Source organism: Lycium barbarum, chromosome 12 (assembly GCF_019175385.1).
Source record: "Lycium barbarum isolate Lr01 chromosome 12, ASM1917538v2, whole genome shotgun sequence".
In the NCBI taxonomy this organism is placed as follows: domain Eukaryota; kingdom Viridiplantae; phylum Streptophyta; class Magnoliopsida; order Solanales; family Solanaceae; genus Lycium; species Lycium barbarum.
The window spans coordinates 29,761,201-29,775,047 of record NC_083348.1 but is presented as its reverse complement, the minus strand read 5'-3'; positions in this window follow the sequence as shown (position 1 = coordinate 29,775,047).

Here is a 13,847-nt window from a genome sequence, read left to right as displayed (position 1 = left end):
CTCATCGGCTTGGGTCGTGACACTAATATCCATGCTAGGCCGCCTGAAGATCATTCTTATTTTTAGATGTCTATTTCATTTCGGACATTTATGTTATTTTTAGACAGTGGTTCTTTCTTAGACAGTTATGTTAAAGTCCTTGTGCGATGACTTTCAGATTTTGGGGTTGTAATCATTTAGACTTCTGCAGATTTTATTTATTTATTTATGGCATGACTAGACTTTTTGAGATATTTATATTTGTTATATATATGAATGCTTTAAAATTGGCTAAGAAATTGTAGAATGGTTTGGGTAGTTGATTAAATAGATGGTTCGCCCACTGGGAGATTTGGGTGGGTGCCACTCACGGTTACTTAGGTCGTGATATGAATGAATACATGATTATTGAACTGCTGAGATATTGAACTGAGTAGGTATTGAAATGTATGACTACTGCACTGACTGAATACTGAAAGACATTTAGTTTATAATATAAGGTTTGTTTCCTTTAACATGTTCGGTTTGCTCTTCAAAGAGATGGGGATACCTGGACTTCATGTCCTCTTCGGATGCACACGTAGCTTCTCCACTTTGTGATTTCTCCATAGTGCTTTTACTGAAGCGATCTCCATAGTTCTCAACTCGCAAGACTGACGATCAACAATAGCCACTAGAATCTCGTCGTAAGACATGCTATCTTTAACTCCGGTGATCTCTATAGGAACAACCAGAGACGGGTCCCCTATGAACTACTTCAACATAGATACGTGAAATACAAGGTGTACAGCTGCCAATTCTGGTGGCAACACTAACTCATAAGCTACTTGCCCGATCCTTTATAGGATCCTATATGGCCCGATGTATCTGGGACTGAGCTTTCCTTTCTTCCAAAAAAACTCATAACACCTTTCATAGGTAAAACTTTCAAGAACACCTAACCATTAACCTGAAATTCCAAATCTCTACAACGTTTGTCAGAATAGAATTTTTGGAAACTCTGAGCCATTTTCAAATGCTCCTGAATTAACTTGACTTTCTCTATAGCCCGGTAGACCAAATCTGGTCCTAAAAACTCTGCTTCGCCAACTTCAAACAAAACAATTGGCGATCTACACCTACACCCCTACAGAGCTATGAATGGTGACATCTTCATACTAGAGTGATAGTTGTTATTATAGGTAAACTCAATGACAGGTATGTAATAATCCTAATTACCTTTAAAATCAAGGACACCTGCCCTCAACATATCTTTAAGTGTCTAAATAGGGCACTCTGTTTGGCCATCTGTATGAGGATGAAAAGTTGTGCTGAGTTTTACTCTTGTGCCTAATCGTTTCTAAAAGGATTTCCAAAAGTTCATTATACACTGAGCACCACAACCTGATATGATAGACAACAGAGTCCCGTGGAATCAATCGATCTCCGAAATGTACACATTGGCATAATCTTTTGTTGAATCTGTGGTCTTTATAGACAAAAAGTATGCTGACTTGGTGAGTTGTTCTACAATCACCCAAATCAAATCATACTTTCGAAAAGAGCGAGGCAAACCTGTTATAAAATCCATATTATTAATCTCCCATTTCCAAATAGGAATTTCTATGCTCTGAGCCAAACCTCCAGGCCTATGGTGCTTAGCTTTCACCTGCTGACAATTCGGCCACTTGGCCACAAAATCTATTATATTCTTTAATGTCGTTCCACCAATAAATCTCCTTGAGTTCATGATACATCGTCGTGTAACCTGGATGAATAGAGTACCTAGAATTGTGGGCTTCTGACATAATTCGCTCTCTGAGACCATCTACATCCAGAACATATAATCTGCCTTGGAACCTCAAAGTACCATCATCTCCCGTTGTTCAAAAGCCGTCATCTTATGCTTGTGAATCCCCTCTTTCTGCTGTAACAAGTAGGTATCACTAAACTGTTTCTCCTTCACTTCGACTACTAAGGAGGATTCGACCCTGCTTTGCACAACAACTCCACCATCTTCAGAGTCCAAAAGTCGAACTCCAAGATTTGCTAAGCAGTAAAATTCTTTCACCATAGTTTCTCTTATCTGCCTCGACGTGAGCTAACTTATCCATACTTGATTTCTTTATGAGATACTTCTTGAAATACTTATTGTACTGTTGTGCGCTAAATCTTTGACCAGCACCCTGAAGATGAGCGTCTTGTGCCATAACACATAACTGGGCATGATCTCAAAGCTTTTCTATGTTCTCTTTATCAACAATAACTAAGCTCGACAATCATTCTACTCATTGCATGTTTCCTACACACTCTAGGCACATTCCTTGTGGTGATTATATCATTTTGTTCTTCATATCCCATGCTACCTATTCGGGTTTCAAATGTCCAACTGGACATACTAACGATTTTCACATCTCCCTCTTAGACCAAAGGTTAAGGTCTTGTACTTGAGGAACTTTCTCTTTTTTTGGGGTCCGAACAACTTTCCTTATCTTCTGCCATTCTTTACACTTTAGGACATTGACGACTCATTTTCCGACTCACTTCCGAGCAATCTTTCTTACTAGAAAAACTGAATTACTTAGATGGATTGGGAACTAATGTATTCCCAACTATCATACACAATCTTAATGATATAACTCTATCACATTGTCAATCTTATGGAAACCCTTATTCGATAACTCTTAAAGGCTATTTTTCTGTAGTTTGCTTACTTAAGACTTAGCTGATTTCTTCTTCCACTATAACTATCCTTCGAATTTAACTTAAACCCTTTGGGTTCTAACAAGCATTCAGTGTTTTCAAACGGTTACCCACTCACTAGTGTTAACTTGACTAAGTAAATCAAACCGTACTATTACTAACTCTGCTGGAAATTGCTAATTCACTAGATCTACTCAAAACTTACTTACTATTCTTCAGTTAACCACCTGTTAGCATCATGTTCTCTTATTCTGCTCTGAATACTTAAGTGAAGCATCAGGTTATTTCTAACTCCCTCATCCTCTGATGCTATACTATCTTTTCTGAACTATATACATGAATCACACTTCGAGAAATTTCATTTGTGTTAAACAAAAACAAAAACAAATAGGAACAACTAACCCCAAACTTTATATGCACTTACAGAATCATATCAGACTACAAACATCTAGGGTAAAGACTTAGTCACATAACCTAAGAGAAAACTGTCACATCTTTTATCTCACAATAATTACTGCTTCTTATAGTAACTTACTAATGTAGTACTTTCTAGATCTGATCTGAATAAATCTGAACAAATTAAAATCATTCTTTGAAATCCAATATTAGCTTCTCTTGGTTCTCATTTCGTACACCATATCTTCTTAGTCATATACATGAGTTGTACGAAAAACACGTCTTCGGTAATATCAAGAGTTTCTGACTCCTAGGTATTTTGCCCTTAGGCTTTTTTTTGTCTAAAACTACAGTGATCAATTCTATGCCCCGCTGCGGTTAAATTCTTAACCTATTAGACCACGGGGTCTGACATCTGAGCTATCATCCTCCAACCTGTGGCTCCATTCCAAAATTTAAGATGAAATTGTTCAGTGAGATAAAGCACATACGGATACACTACCATGCACAAAATTTTCCTTCAGAGTATATCATCATCTGATGAATCACTTCATGCTGCATCCGGTGAGTCTTGGGTCTTAACCTGGACCTAAAACATGCAATGATTTCGCTATAATCATTGTTACTTACATTTTCTTTTACCACCCATAGGTATCATTGTATACTCACAAGTCACCAGAATTTGGATACACTGAAAATTGGAGGTGTTGACACCTAATTTTTGACCTCCCGAAATTTATTTCAATCACTCAGAATCCCCGGATAATAAATAAATGAGCTGAGCATTTTTAGAAGCCTTAAATAATTTCTATAAATTGTCCAGATCAATATTTCTTCCCCTTAATTAACAAAAAGGGATTATCATGCATCATAAATTTTATTTAGAAATTAATGAGCATTTTCATGATATTTTATGATATTTTGTTAAATTTAATTAAAGAGAGAGAGAGAGAGAGAGAGAGAGAGAGAGAGAGAGAGAGAGAGAGAGAGAGAGAGAGAGAGAGAGAGAGAGAGAGAGAGAGAGAAGGTTCTTATTTAATTAGTTAAAATTATTTTGCAAATACTTCTTTCCTTTTCTTTTTTATCTTTTAAAGTTTGAATAATTTAAGTAATTAACTATTTATCCTTTTAAACTTCTGATTTTTATATAATCTGCATGATTTGTCAAACTAGGTATAATTGCCCTTAAGTGTTTTAATTAGGCTAATTAATTAATTTAGTGATAATTACTGCAAAATTTATCCTTTTATATAAATATATTTTTTGCCTTGGCCATAATTAATTTAGTTAGTTCATAATTTAAAGAAATTAGAGTTGTTTTGCAAAATCAACCTACTAAAATTTTATTTGAAATAATAGGTTTAATTTAATTTCAAAAAATTGTTCAAAAGGACATAATTGAAATAATTATGCTAGGATAATTAATTAAGGCCATATTTGGTCCATTAACAATTTGACCGACTTTATAAAATTATTTTAATAAAATAATTACAGCCTAGTTTTTCTTGTAATTAAAATTTTCTTCAATTTTAATATTCTTTCAAACTATTTGTATATATATATATATATATATATATATATATGAGGTATACATGAGCTTATGAGGCCCACTTAATTGATTTCAGAATTGGGACCGAGTCCAGCCTAAGACCAGGCTGAGACCAGGCCCAATTCATTTTTTATACAAGCAATAGGTATACCCCCCATGCCACTTTACTTCATTTTTTCATTTTTAAAAATAAGCCCCCCGTCCCCCCTATCCGATTCTCTCTCTCTCTCCCCCTGTGTTCCTTTCTCATGAAACCCTAGTAGCCGCCATGCTCTCCCTCGTCTCTCTCATGCCAAAAATGGCATATTTATAGATGTATGCTGACATGCACAACATTTGTATGCTCTTTGTGGTGAAATATCAAAAGATTCACTCGGTTCCACGATTTCTTTTACCCGAATATGGTAATAAATCCTTACTTTACTCTTTATTTTCAGATCTTTAGTAAAAATAGTCATTTTCTTCTGCTCAAAGTTTATTTTGCTCACATTTTTGCTATTGGTCTACGTTTTTTGGGTCAGATCGACCCAAAAATGGTCAGATCCGACCGTGTGTTGGCTTTCCTTAAGATCTAGGTCGTTGATTGGTTGTTTACTGAGTTTGACTGTAAAAAAAAGGGTTTTGTCCCACATCGTTGTTGTTTGGTTTCAGTTGAACTTTTGGGTTCTATAAATTGAACCCCAACTCTCTTGCAAAAAACAAGTTTGGAAGGTGAAAAAATAGTAGATAAAAAATAGAGAAATTTGAGAGTAAAAGAAGTTGAAACACTAAGATTTTTCGATTTTTTTTTTTAAAACCTAGACTGAATAGTTGGTTTTTTCTTTTGTTAAAATATTAGCCCTTTCTTCATTTATTTTTAGTGTGTGGCTGGGTTGTTGAGGTTTGGAAGCACAAAGGCTCCCAAATCCATTATTTGGTTCTATGCTTGAAATGTGCTTTATTTGATGCAAACACAGTAGGAATTAGTATAAATGTCATGGTGAAATTCATTTAAGAGGCAGGCTGCTTGAATCACTTATTGGTTTTTCTTGTTCATGTGATCTTAAGGTTCTATGCTCACTATAAAGAAGTGTGTATGAAGTGCTTTTGAAAATCCCTTCCCCTTTCCTTTCTTTCTTGAATGCTTTGTTAGTTCATTGATTATAATCCTAAGTAGAGTCAATATAGGGAAGGTCAACTTATTTTTAAAGGGAGATGAGACAGTTTATGTGTTGATTTAAATGAATGTGGGTGATTTGCTTGCAGTATGTGCTTGTGATTACAATTAGAAGTACCATACTTTGTTAATCAGTCATAAACTGCCCCTCTTCTGAAGTGAGGTCTTTTGTCAAAGTCTTAACTGTGGTTGTTTGAACTTGACGAGTTGGTTTCGATACACCTCCTGACGTGTTCTCTTTCTTTCAAAATAAATAAGTAAATGAACACTTAGGTAGGATTTAAACCTGTTTGCTGAACCTTTGAAGATATAACAGTAGGTTACCTTATTTCTTCTTTCCTTTTCACTTAAATGATCTTGCTCACTTAGAATAGAATTAAGACAAGATAAATCAATGTGGTTTGTTTGTCAATTAATATTAAAACAAAGGGGTATCAAGTTCATGCTTTAAGTTTGTAGGTTGGTAGACTGTTCATGGAAGTATCTATGGTTGTGTTAGCATCTAATGTAGGCTAGACTATGTGTAATCAACTGTGATTTGTGGCAAATGTGTGCTAATTGTCCATGATTTATAGCAAAGCCTTGAACCATTATGATTAAGGAATTTGAGTATGAATTCTGTTTCCTTTTGGTTTGCTCAAGGCTGGTTTTCTCTGAATTTGTTGCCCAAACACATGATGTTCATAACTTTTTCTGTGTAGTCCATGTCATAAACCCATCACCTGCTAATAATTTATTCCCAAATGTGGAGAGTTTGTTAAAAAGGGTAAAAGTGTAAATGAAAAGAAGTGATTAACTGTAGGAACTATGGGATTAAGCTCTCATTTGAAGACTAATTAGAGTTAATCTAATTGATAACTAGCTACTAGGTTGGTTGTCAATCTGTAACTTAGTTATGGTCATGTTGAAACTGATAAGTATAAAAAGGGAATGAAATGGTGTCCAGGAAAGAAGTCTGTTCTCTTATTTGTGATTTCTTCTTGTTGGTTCTGCCCCATTAGTTATTTTACTTAAAAGGGTGAAGTAAATTTATTATGAAAGAATGGACTGATATGCTATACTCTTGCATCTGTGTAGCTTTTCATCCATGTATGGGTCTTAATTTGGGTAAGTGAACATAAGTGTTCCAATTTTATGAGTTTAAGTGTTAAAAGAAGAATAAAATGAAGTAGCTTGGTTTTGATTTGTCCAAGTCCTGAACAGTTTGGGGACTAAGGCTTTTGTCTTGAGACAGGAATTATTTGTTGGCTTTCTTGTTTGCATAAGTGGATGATGTAATAATAATAAAACTTGGTCTTCAATCTGCCTAGGCTTAAAGATGGAAACAGATAGAAAGAAAACCTCATGATGCTAGTCTAAGTAAAAGAAGAGTATAAAAAGATAGAAGAGAAGAAAACAGTAGTTGAGAACTTAAGAAAACATTTGTCTTTGATCTGTAAACTGTCCAGTCTCTTTTGGTATGTGATAAAGGGTAATAAAAGATCATAAGTGTAAGGAATGAGGTTGAAAACCACTTGGCTAGATGGGAAGGTCTTTTAAAGACATCTTAGGACCCATAGTATCTTTTCTCCCAAATAAAAGATTGTCATGGCATCCCTCACAAGCCTATTGGGGTATAACCTCCTACCTTTGCACCTTTGGTGTTTTCTTGTCATTCTGTTAGGTTCATTGAATCCTAAAATATGAAACTTCTTGTGCACTTGTTAGTTGTTCACTAGGACTGATAGCCTGGCTTTGCTGTATTTATTTTGATGTGTCTTAAGAAAAGGGGTTGGACTAGTTGGCTGAGGTATGATGATTTGAAAATTGTGATAAAACTAGAAAAGGGAGAAGCTGTTTTCAAAAGAGAATACCTTTTTTTGGAAAATAAGGTAAAAGAATTTTATGGAGATGATATGATAATAATATATGACAGACTCTTTAACATTTGGTTAAGTTAGGATCATGATTTAGAAGCTACGTGGATTCTGTGTGCATTGATGTGGATTCAACTTGTATTTTGAAAGGTGATCTGTTCTCTCCTTGTATCCTAAGTTATAGTAATACTTAATAATAACTCATAAAATAAATAAGTCAATGATTTGCATTCATTCAAGGTAGCAGTGTAGGCTGAGGGGTATATTTGACCCTTTTCTTTGTGATACTTTGGACAACAAGTCATACTTCCATTCCATTTTTTTTGAAATGTATTGTGAGTCCATTAGTCCAAGGTCCAAGTAACAGATTAAGCTGAACCTAGTCTGGTTATTTTGAATGAATATGTCCTCCTTTTGTGTAGCATTAGAAGTTAGTCAAGGATATGTGGTACTTGTCTACTATTTGGAAGAATGAAGATTAAGAGTAGGCCATGACTAAATTAGGTGCATACCTTTAAAACTAATTTAGACCTTTCTGTAAATGGAATGAAATCAAGAGTAAAGGTTTGGAAAATTCCAAACTCTGAACTTAGAAATGTGAAATTTCTGTGCATTCCTGGGACGTTGACTTTCCTACTTGCTCAAGTTATGTATGAAGATGTAATTGTTGTACCTGGGACTTGTATATTCTATATGGGATCATGATGACATAAAAGTCTCTTGGCAGTTGTTTCTACAAATGGTCCTGGTTTAGTTTTCATTATTGCTTGTGGCTTGAATTGGGTTTTGTGAGAAGTAACATAGTATCATGCCAGTAAAGGGCTGTTCCATTTTAAGAGGACTCTGATTTTCACCTACTTGGTTTTGTTATACAGTACCTGTTAAGATTACAGTTTGGTTCCTTCTGTTTACTCTTTGTCTTATCTATAAGGATCATTTTGGACTTTCGAACATAACTTTCTAAAAATTGACAAGAATCTTCACTTTAACTGTCCATAAAATGTCTAGGCTCACTATACTTAGATAATTCTACATACACTTCATGAGTACTAATTCTGTTGTGATTATACATTATCTAGAAGCTAGTTTTTTTTGTCTTCTCATCCGTAGGTGCCTTTATGCTCTGCCATGTATACTTGTGTTATTTAGATATGACTGTCTGCGTGGTAATTACTTGGTTTAAGTTTAGTTGGGCTATATTATGTTCACCACAGAATCATTTTCTCTCTTCCATGTTTAGGATATAAGCGATGTTTTGGCTTTAGTTCATTAGAATAACTTACCAGTTAGATTTATTTATACATTCTTTCCTTGTCCCATCTGCTCTTGTTTCCTTTTAATTGCTCCATACCCACATATGTTGGACTTATCCTATTTAATCTAAGCCATGTGCATGTGTGTGTGGACCTGTGTCTTCCATGGTTGTTGGTGGAGAGGCAGTTTAGGTAAAGGAGGGCCTAGTTTGAACCCTTCCCTACTGACCAACAATGCCTGAGGTTCATGAAACCTCTTGGAACTTGGGCGGCATCAGGAATAAAGGGGGGGGGGGGGGGTGATGACTTGGCCTTCCACCACCTAGTTTGGGATTTGAGTTTGAGGATATGGAACCCACATATGCCCCTCACACGACCTTATGAATAAATATGATATGTTGCTTATATATGTGTATATTTATGTATAGAATGGGACTTGTAAATAGTAGTGCGTTCTGTATATTACGTGCGTATATCATGTGAATGATAGGAGCAGTAAAATATAAACTAACCGGGGTCTTTTGTTTTTTCGCCTCTCCACTGCATGGCCACTTGGGCTGAAGTCCAGCCACCCTATTGTGCTAAAAGCCCAATAAGGAAAATTCTTTCAAGTGTCTTTGAGTCCAAAACGAAAAAAAGGGAAGCTAATATATTGAAGGATCAGTCATGGGTAAAAATGACATGAACGCTCAACCATGAGTGAAAATGGTTGGGGTTTGGTAAACCCTATTTCACATTACTTCATTACATTTTCCTATTTTTGGTTATTTGTATTCTATTCGTTACTTGTAAAACCCACAAACATTATTGGAACCATTATATTGTGAATTAGGCATCTTAGGCAAACGGTGCATATGTCGTCTAGATTGACTTTAGCACCTAAAACTCTTTTTCCTGAAAAATTGAAAATGCGTACTGATTTTGGAAATAAAAATGCAAAACAAACTGCTTTGATCCTAATAAGTGGCGAGCCAAAGTGGTCTTCTTTTAAATAGAGATGGTATAATGTGTGGTACCAAAATTAAGTAGATGAATACATTAGACGAAAATATCTTTTTATCTTTCAAAAACTGTCAAAACATGCCTCTTTTTTGGTCATGAGTTTATAAAAACGCAATGTTTTTTGGCTAAAAGCCACCCGAGTATTTTCCTTAAAACTAAATGTTTTCAAAGAATATTTTTGGGCCAAAACCCATAATCCTAAGTGTATTTTGTAAAGGGAACATAAACTTGATTTTAGGCCACAAACATAATCCATTTTCCCTTTTTAGAACTAGCTGCGCAAAAATATAAAGAGTTCCTTCTTAAAAGGGTCAAAACAAGTCCAATTTATGCCTAATTTATAAAAATTTAGGTAAGGGTATTCTAAAAATGTATTAAGCGGATTAACCCGGCCCATGTGTGAGTAAAGGATGAATAGAACTTAAATAAATAAAATAATAAATAAACTTTCTATCTTTTTCGATAGAAAAAACTATCTATGCTTATATATAAAAGGAACTAATTATACCCCAATATCATAAATCCGAACCTAAATAACATATATATATATATATATATATATAAAGGGGATATATTCAATTCTTTTTTCAAATGATGATATACAACATGACAGTCTTTTGCGGGAAATAAACACTAAGTGAACAGTTCATGCAAATACTCACACATTGGAATTCAAAGGTCAACTGTATAGTACAGATCCCTAATACTATGGTGCCTAACACCTTCCCTAGGGGATCACCAAAACCCTTACCTTGAAAATCGATTTTCCTAATTTCCTAATATTAGGTTGCCACTCTTTTAACACAAAGTCCAAAAGAGCACCAACGATTTCGAGGTAGCTGTACAGATGGCGACTCTACTCGGGACTTAAAGATTTAACCATAAGGGTTCCAATATAATGTTGGTATATTTTCTTTAACTGTTTATGTGCTTACTTTCCCTCAATTATCAACTGTCATTGCATGCATATCATAACTCTGTCACTCTTGGCATTTTATTTTACATTTTGTTCCGAAGGCGACTTCGCAGAGCACGCGGTCGTACCTTCACTAAAAATCAAAATATTTCTTTTGGAACCGTTCTGAGGCGGGGTTGGTTTGTGGTCATCCAACAGCCCTGACGGTTCAGCCTAATTGTCTGCTCGGGTTCCCGGTCTTTTGTGAAAAACCAACTCTAGTAAAACTAGGATAGAGCTAAGCCAAATCCCTATTGAAATAGAGCATTCATACCTAGACGTGCTTCGGGTATCTTAGACCTACCTGAAGCTCATTAAGAGAGATCACCTTGTGCTCGAACGGTCTATGACCCGAAGAACACCGCATCTCATTTTTGTGCTATATGGAAGCATGTTTAGTGCCTATGTGATGAACCATTGACCATGTAGGGATTGGGGATTCTAACGGTGTTCTATTTTGTAGATGGAAGGCCGCATCCGCTTTGACATAATTGTCGAAGCTCCTGATCTATTGAGGGTTTGGTGGGCATGGTTAGGCGATGCTCACAAGAAGACAATTAGATGCACTCTAGGTCACCTACCAGCTATCATGACGATGAAAGGTCATCCGGAACTAATAGAGGTATTCGCTGGACATTGGGATGACAAGGAAATGTTGTTCCGCTTCGGTGAAATTGAGATGACTCCTACTTTGAAGGAGATTAGGGATGCCATAGATAGCAATGGAACCTATCTATGGATACGACACAAACCAGATCACTTCCTGTTATTTCCACAGAGGCCTATAGTCGGCCAGATCATGAAGTTCCTTGCACTGACTGAAGCACCCTCGATGCGAGGGCCCACTGTAGCCTTTAGAGATCTGTATCGGAGATTCGGATATGCCACCGAATATACTCTGTATCAGAGAGAGCTCAAGAGTAGGGAAGAGTGGGAAGCTATTAGACCCTTGGTGTTCGCCATAGCCTTGCTATGGATTATGGTGTTTCCACAGGGCGATTCAATGACCATAGACACTTGAGTGATCTACTTAGCCCATGCTATTTTCTATGGTATAACCAAGGACCAAGAAACGAGGTACTTTGATTTAGCACCCATCATCCTGGAAGATATTTTCCGGGCTTTGGACAAATGCCAGAATGGTTTTCGATACTTCCAAGGATGTAGCATGTTGTTACAATGGTGGATTACAAAACACATCAACATGGCTAAGGAAGTTCAATATCTGAGAAACCACAACAGGGTAGACCGTCTTACAAACTATTGTCTGAATCTTGGTTACATGTCCAAAGGGGCATGGGCTGGCTTCTTTGAAGAATTGACTAAAGGTAGAATCCAGTGGATGTTACCTGACTTCGTATCAGAAAATGTGGTGGTTTGGGGCAAGAATTGTCCTTTTGTGCCATTAGCCGGGGTTTGAGGAATCCGCCCTTATTATCCATCTCGGGTTTTGAGGCAATTCAGTAGGAGACAAGTGATACCTCTTGTTGGAAATCCTGAGCAATTCATCATTGAGCACACAAGGCAGAAAATCAAGAATGCCGAGGTGATCCTCAGAGAATGGAAGGGTCGCGTGAGTTGGGGTCCAAATACTTTAGCTCCAGACAGGTTCAAAGCAGGGCGTGACCAGGGGTATCATGAATGGCTACAGGGAAACTTGGCCAGGGCATCTATCCTAAGGCCCGTACCTCCTCACGATGCTTAGGAAGAGGAGCGTATGAAGGAATGTCTGTAAAGCATGGATGAGCACTTAGCCCAGCTTTTAGAAGAAACAGATGCGGTAATAGTCAGGATGGAAATGTACCAAGCACTGTTTCGGATTCAGACTACCCTTCGGAGGGTGAAGAAGGATAAAACAAGCCAGGCCTCGACATCAGCTGCTGGAGGAGAGCCATGCTGATTTACTGCTTTATATTGAGCCCCTTGTCGGCTTCATCATCTTTATAATCCCTTCAGGGAAGATATTTATATTTTATTAACTAATGATGATTTTTTTGGGGCAATGGTTCATCTTCACAAATGGGACTTGCATGATTCAATCGTTTAGGAGAGCCTTAACTAAAAAAGGTTTTAGGAATGCGAGTAGTATAAATATCTATCAAATTATATGAATGCTTGCTATGTGTTTCACATGCCTACTTGCTATGTGTATTATCATGTGTTAAGGCTTGACTATGCTCGATCCAATGTCCTAAAACTACATACCAAAAGAAAAAACCAAAAGCTTAAAACTTACACAAATTTATCTCCATTAAAAGGTTGACTTGCCATGGCAAACCAAGGAGAACAAGAGACGTGGGCTCTGGGAGAGACAGCAGAAAAGTTGAGAGACAAAGTACTACAAATGGAGAACCACCTCCAAGAGATAGGGAGGAAAATTGAGGAAGTAGACTAACTGTTGGAAATGGTTGGGAACCCACCCGAGGGCGTACGCCAAGAACAATACTATAGGAATGTCCCGAAAGGAGTAAGGGATTTAGTGCTAAACTATATACCTTTAGAGAGGAGGCCCATGACTCCGAAATTAGGGACTCCAAGAGGAAGGAATGAAAGCCAAGGAGTTGGATCAGATTATTGGGTAACAGAGTCGAACCCGCAAGAGGAGTCAGAGCCCCAACAGGAAGCCTCTGAACCCCTCCAGGAGGAAGAACCAGAATAGGAAGAGGAAGATACTCAGAATATGGAGGAGGAGGAATTGGAGCCTATTAACATAGAGGCTGAGGGAGAAGAAGAACTATTTGGAATGTGTTATATCCCGTACTTTGCACATTCGGATATTTTAAGGTAATTGCGACAAGTTAAGGGCAAGGCTATATTTTGATCTTATTTAAAGAAATGGGCCAAGTGGACGACCATGTTGGGGTGGGCTTTGGCCCACATGGATGAATTATACATGTGCATATAAGATGACTTAATAGTCATATTTTCCATCCTCATCATTTGGAAATTTCAAGAAACTTGGAGAAGACCAAAATACAAAGGCCATTCTGCCATGGCACCAAGAGTTGAAGCCATAGAA